Source organism: Tursiops truncatus, chromosome 16 (assembly GCF_011762595.2).
Source record: "Tursiops truncatus isolate mTurTru1 chromosome 16, mTurTru1.mat.Y, whole genome shotgun sequence".
NCBI classification, from domain to species: domain Eukaryota; kingdom Metazoa; phylum Chordata; class Mammalia; order Artiodactyla; family Delphinidae; genus Tursiops; species Tursiops truncatus.
In genome coordinates this window covers 78406993-78412992 of record NC_047049.1, presented here as the reverse complement: position 1 = coordinate 78412992, position 6000 = coordinate 78406993, and positions in this window count along the sequence as shown.

The following is a 6000-nucleotide window of genomic DNA, read 5'->3' as shown; positions in this document are numbered from 1 at the left end:
GGGGATGACACCCAACTGTCGCCAGACCCCAGTCATAACATAGTTGTCACCGCCTGTGTGTGCATACACATCGAAAGCACTAGCGTTCCGTACTTGCAGAGTGAGTGTCCGTGGCCTAGAAGACAATCTAGGAGATCAAGAAGGGGGCACTCTTAACCTCTAAGAATCAAAATGTTAAGGAGACAGGTGGAGGGTCATTCTGATGTGTTTAAGCAACATTCCCCAACTAGGAGTGACAAGTAAGCTCCCTGTACCTAATTACAAAGTTGGCTGAATTGTTCAGCACCAATGGCTTTTAGCTCTTCAGTGGATCTGGAAAGACAAGAGGAGGGGAGGGGAGAAGATACGGTAAGAGGACTCGCTCAAAGTGCCTAATGCCATTGATGCTAAGATTGGTGGAAAAACACAGACATTGGTGACCGAATCAAAAAGTGGTTCTGATGACTGGAACTCGAAATGTAATGAAGTTTCATGAATACCTTAATCAATTTCTGCTCTTATTTTCCTTCTTCTGTATGTATTACTGTGATATGATTTTAATTCATGCCTAAATATGTCTAAGTAAGTTTAAGATAAGAATCTTAGGTAATGAAAAAGCATTGTGTTACAGTTTAATTGGCAGCGCTTTTTCCTTTCTTAGGGGTATGTAAAACAATGGGGGCAAATTCTAATTAATGCATTTTAGATTTGATGAAACATAGCATTATTCCCTTTAAAGGACTTCTAAGTCCAAGATCAAGTGACCTCTAAAATATAGTAATACTAATAACTAACATTTATGTTTTTCTTTTTCCTATGACACTTTTCTAACATACTAATATAGAATTTATTGTTTATGGTTATTGCTTATTGTCTCCCTGCTAGGTAGAGCAGCAGTTTTCATCTATATTGTTCTCTGATGTCTCCCAAGCCCCTAAAACAGTGCCTGGCACAGAGTAAGTTCTCAATAAATATTTGTTGAGTGAATGAATGAAATCTTTGTAAGTGCTGTTCTAAGTGCTCTGCTTGGATTATTCCATTTAACTTTCACAAGAAACCTCAGTAGATATTACAATCATCAACATTTTCAGTTAAGGAAACCCATGTATGTAAAAGTTCAGGAACCTGTCCAAGGTCACACAGCTTGACATCACTGGCGGGGGAGGGGGGCAGGATTCAAGCCCAGTCTGGTTCTGAACCTACACTCTTATCCACTGAACTTTGCTGCCTCTAATAGTGCCTGTGTTTCCCTTCTTGATTTAACTCCTGCTGGGCTCCCGCTGCATTTGGTGCGTGCCTCTCTCATAGGTCTTATTACTCTTTATTAGAGGAGAGTATGGCCTGTGTCCTCCATAAGACTGAGCTTCTCAAGGACCAAGATCTATCCGTATTCATCTATATTTCCCCAAGGCTGACCACAGTGCCTGGCACTGTGCAAGCTATGTAAGTACAGAGCAAGAAGCATGAAAGAAGGATCAAAGGTTCCCAACTGGCAGCTGAAGCATTAGTAGATCCGATGAAAAGGAACAGCTTAGAAAGAGAAGCTTTCCTGGAGAAAGAATACTACGAGTTCCAGTTTTGAACTTATTGGAGTGATGGAAGGACAAACAAATGGAGATAGCCGTCAAGGGACGGAAAGAGAAAATGGGCACAAAGGTTCCATTAGGACTAAAACATAGACTTCCAAGTCTTTTTGAAAGAAGTGCTAACTGAAGCTCCGGGGGTGAATCAGCTCACCATGGAAAACAGAATGCAAAGAAAAGAAAAAGAGAGAAAAAAAGGCAGCATCTTGGAGCGTACCTATAGTTAATAGGAGGAAAAAGGGCAAGGAGTCAGCATAGAGATCTAGAAGAAATTCAGAAGGATCTCTGCAGCAACACTGAAGTCAAAGGAATCTTTCTTGTTTGTGTCCCTGAGTAGGTGTCTGTGATGACTGCTTTGTAAAACAGTACAGATTATAAATAAAAAAGTCCGTGGGCAGCAACAGAAAAACAACACATACGTTTTCAGTGCTACTGGGTCTGTCTGGCCCTGCCCACCATTGGTTTGGGGAGCAACTTAGTTCAGACCGGAGAACACCCACATGAAACTCCTCTCGATGGTAACACGACATGTCTTCCACCTCTTCACACTGACTTCTCTCTTCGCCTCCTCTCTCCTCCAAACATAGGTTGGAGATTACACCCTCTCTGTATCAAAACAGCACATCTGAAATCATCTCATGGCACCCACATTCTTTTACTTGCCCCATAGTCTTCCAAATTTTGTAAGGTGAATGTGGCCTCTCCAACTCTTATCCTGCATTATTGCTGTTGTTATTAACATATATATATATACATACATACATATATATATATATTTTTTTTTTTTACCATATCTACACCTCAAAATTTCTCTCTTCTAGTTGTTTTTGCTCTGTTGGCTAGACCACAGAGCTCCTTGAGAGTAAGCGGGTGGGGGAAGGGGCATTATTGCAATTCATTGAATCTCTTTGGTAGTACTTTCCTTATCTCTGCCCTAGGCCTACTACTGACCAGTAGGAATTGCTTAGCTGCCCAAGTGACAGTTAGCACTAGACACTACTGACTTTTGACCTTGAAGGCCACAGAAGATGGTAAATCCATTAAAAACTTAGTCATCACACTATAAATATTCTGAATGACCATTATTTTTACCTTTCTGTGAATCAAATGTACTAAAGATGACCTTTCTCAGGCCAACTACTCTACTTTACTCAAAAATTATGACACGTATCATGCATATATGTGACATATATTCATTCTCATTCACAGAAGAGTGTATAAGATGTACTTGTACAGTTCATTTAAAGAATAATTATAAAACAAATACCCAGTTTCAGAAACAGAACATTGTCAGCCCCTCAGAAGCCCTCCCTGGTCATATCCCATTTCTCTTTTCTTAATAGTTTTGCTATTGAATGTATGTATCCTTAACAGGAGAGTTGAGTTTTGCATTTCTGAACCTTATGTAAGTGGAAACACATGGTATCTATTCTTTGATTGACTTGCTTCTTCACTCAATACTGAGACTCATCATATTATTATAAATGGTTATAGTTGTTCATTTTCATTGGTGCATTATACTTCACCTTATGACATCATAATTTATCCATTCTATTGTTGATATAAGTTTGGACTGTATGTTGTTTTTAGCTATTACAAACTTGCAGATATACAAGAGATTCTGAATAGAATTGCTGAGTGACAGCAAATGTGTATCTTCAACTTTACTAAAGTCACAGTTTTCCAAAGTGACTGTGTCAATTTATACTACCATTAGAGTATCTCTTGTTGCGGAGCATGGACTCTAGGTGCGTGGGCTTCAGTAGTTGTAGTTGTGGCTCACGGGCTCTGGCGCACAGGCTTAGTTGTTCGGTGGCATGTGGGATCTTTCTGGACCGGGGATCAAACCCATGTCCTCTAGATTGGCAGGTGGATTCTTAACCACTGCGCCACCAGGGAAGCCTGATGTAGGTGTTTTTTATATATTCTGGGTACTAATTCCTTGTTATATGCTTTGCAAACTTCTTCTCCCATATTGTGACTCTTCCACTCACTTTATGGTGTTATTTGGTAAACAAAAGTCCTTAATTTTAATGTAGTTGAATTTATTGATCTTTTCCTTTATGGCTAAAAAAAAATTATTCTCAATCCTAAAGTCATAAAATCATTCTTCCATACAGGTCCACAAAATTTATCTGAAATACTTGGAGACAGATGTGTTCTGGAATACAGACTTTTTTGGATATTGGAAAAGTACCATGGAACATACAATGTATACTGTGTAGCAAGAACTGGGACAGTACCTATAATCAAAAATACCAGTATTTCTACAGTAAAACATATAGTCAACTAAGTGATATATAAATAATGACTATCGTGGCACTAAGTTACATTTTTCAACAAATGAGTTCCAAAGAGTTTGATGTTTCAAGGTTTGGGGATTTTGTAATTAGTACAAAAGTTATGGTAGCCTCATACAATAAAAATGGAATTATTTCAAAGTTTGAAGGAACTTACCAGTGGAGCCATTGACCTGGAATTTATGTGTGAACCTTCATTACTACTGATTCAAATTTTTAATGGTTTGGGACTATTCATATTTTCTTCTCTTTAGTCAGCTAGTTGTTTTTCTTGAGATTTGTATAATCATCTACATTTTATTTGCATCAAATTGTTTACAAGATGTTGTGTTTTGATTTCTAAAGTATAGTTTTTGTTATTGACATAGGTTGTTAACATCTCTCTTTTTATTGCTCAATACTGTTAAATACTTGTCAATTTTATTAGTCTTTTCCAAAAAAAAAATCAACTTCTGGATTTTTACAATCTACTCTATGCAGTGGTGTGCTAGTTAATTAGCTCTGAACATAACAAAAGAAAACACGACCAGAAGAGGTGTGCACAGTTGGCTTTCCTGAGCCAGTACAAGGCAGTGTCTGGCACACCACTACTTTCATTTCCCCTTTCATTCATTTCTGCTTTCAGCATTATGTCCCTCCTTCCCCTTTCCTTAATTTTGCTCTCCTTTTTCTAACTTCTTGAAAGGGAATGTTTAGCTAAAGACCTTTCAGCCTCTTTTCTAATGTACTTACTTAAGGCTATAAACTTCCCTCCACGTATTATACGTTAACTTTATTCCACAGGTGTTGCTATTGTATTTTATTATTCAGCTCAAAAAATTTTCTCATTACCATTATGACTCTTTGGCTGTGGGTTACATGGACTTGTTTTTATAGTTCTTTATTGATTTCTAGCTTAACAGCACTGTGCTCAAAAAACACGTGCCGAATGATTTCAATCTTTAAAATTCGTTGAGAGTTGCTTTACAGCTAAGTATGCAGTTGATTTTGGTAATATGTCATGTTTGCGTTCCAAAAAACATGTTCTGATTTTGGTTGTGTTTTTCTGTGTATATTCATTAGGTCAAGTTTGTACATCATGTTATTCAAATTTTCTATACCCTTACTGATTTTCCTTTTGTTTGTCTTAACAATGACTGGGAAAGGCCTGTTAAAATCACCCACTATGGCCATATATTTTTTTCTTTATAATTTCATCGATTCCCTTTATATATTTTATATATATATATATATTTATTATTAAGTGCATAAAAAATTTTAACTTTAAATATAGTTTTTTCAACTCATAAGTCATTCAAGACTCCTTCCATCCTTTTTGTATCTCATTAGTCATACTTAAAAGATACTATCTTTATATAAACTGCCCTTGATAGACACAGTATAAAATAATTGGGGGCCCTGGTAAAGCTAAAGCAATCCACTTATTAGACTCCATTAACTATTACAGAAATCCTTCCCATATTGTAGAACATATGTTTGGTGGTACTTAGGCTTCACACAGCCAACCTGAAAATCTGCGTATGTTTATTTGTAAAGGATTAAATACCAGCACTGAGTGCAGAGCTGTAAACTGCTTGTGAGTTTTATAAGCACTTAGAATTCAACAGGACTAGATGATGGCGCAGATGGGATCTTTAAGAGACCTGGACGACTGACCTGTATCTACAAACGTGCTTTCAAATAAAGATTCTACTGACATATTCACTAAAATATTAAAAAGAGCATCTTTCAAAATATCTGGAGCAGCGCTTTTCATTCCTTTTGAAAAACACCTCGGCGTTTAGGGAGTAAAAAAAGCCACAGGTAAGATTAAAACAATAATACAGGTATTAATTTTACCCACTCTCCTGACCAATTTGTATTACCTCCGGCAACTTTCAGATCCAAGTCCAAAGATCTTAGCTGTAAACTCTAATCAGGCTCACATTTTAATCCCACGAACTATCAGATCTCAGCCGACTGGAACTTGGCTTTCATATTCTTTCACTAGATGTCTCCCAATACCAACTAAAAGGATCTTGTCCATCTACAGAAGAAAGCCGCAAGGGTTCAAGCAAGGGAAAGGTGATAATGTTGGTAAATGTAACAGGATCAAATGTGAATCAGGAAACTGGGAGCTTGGTGCCCTGGATTCTCAG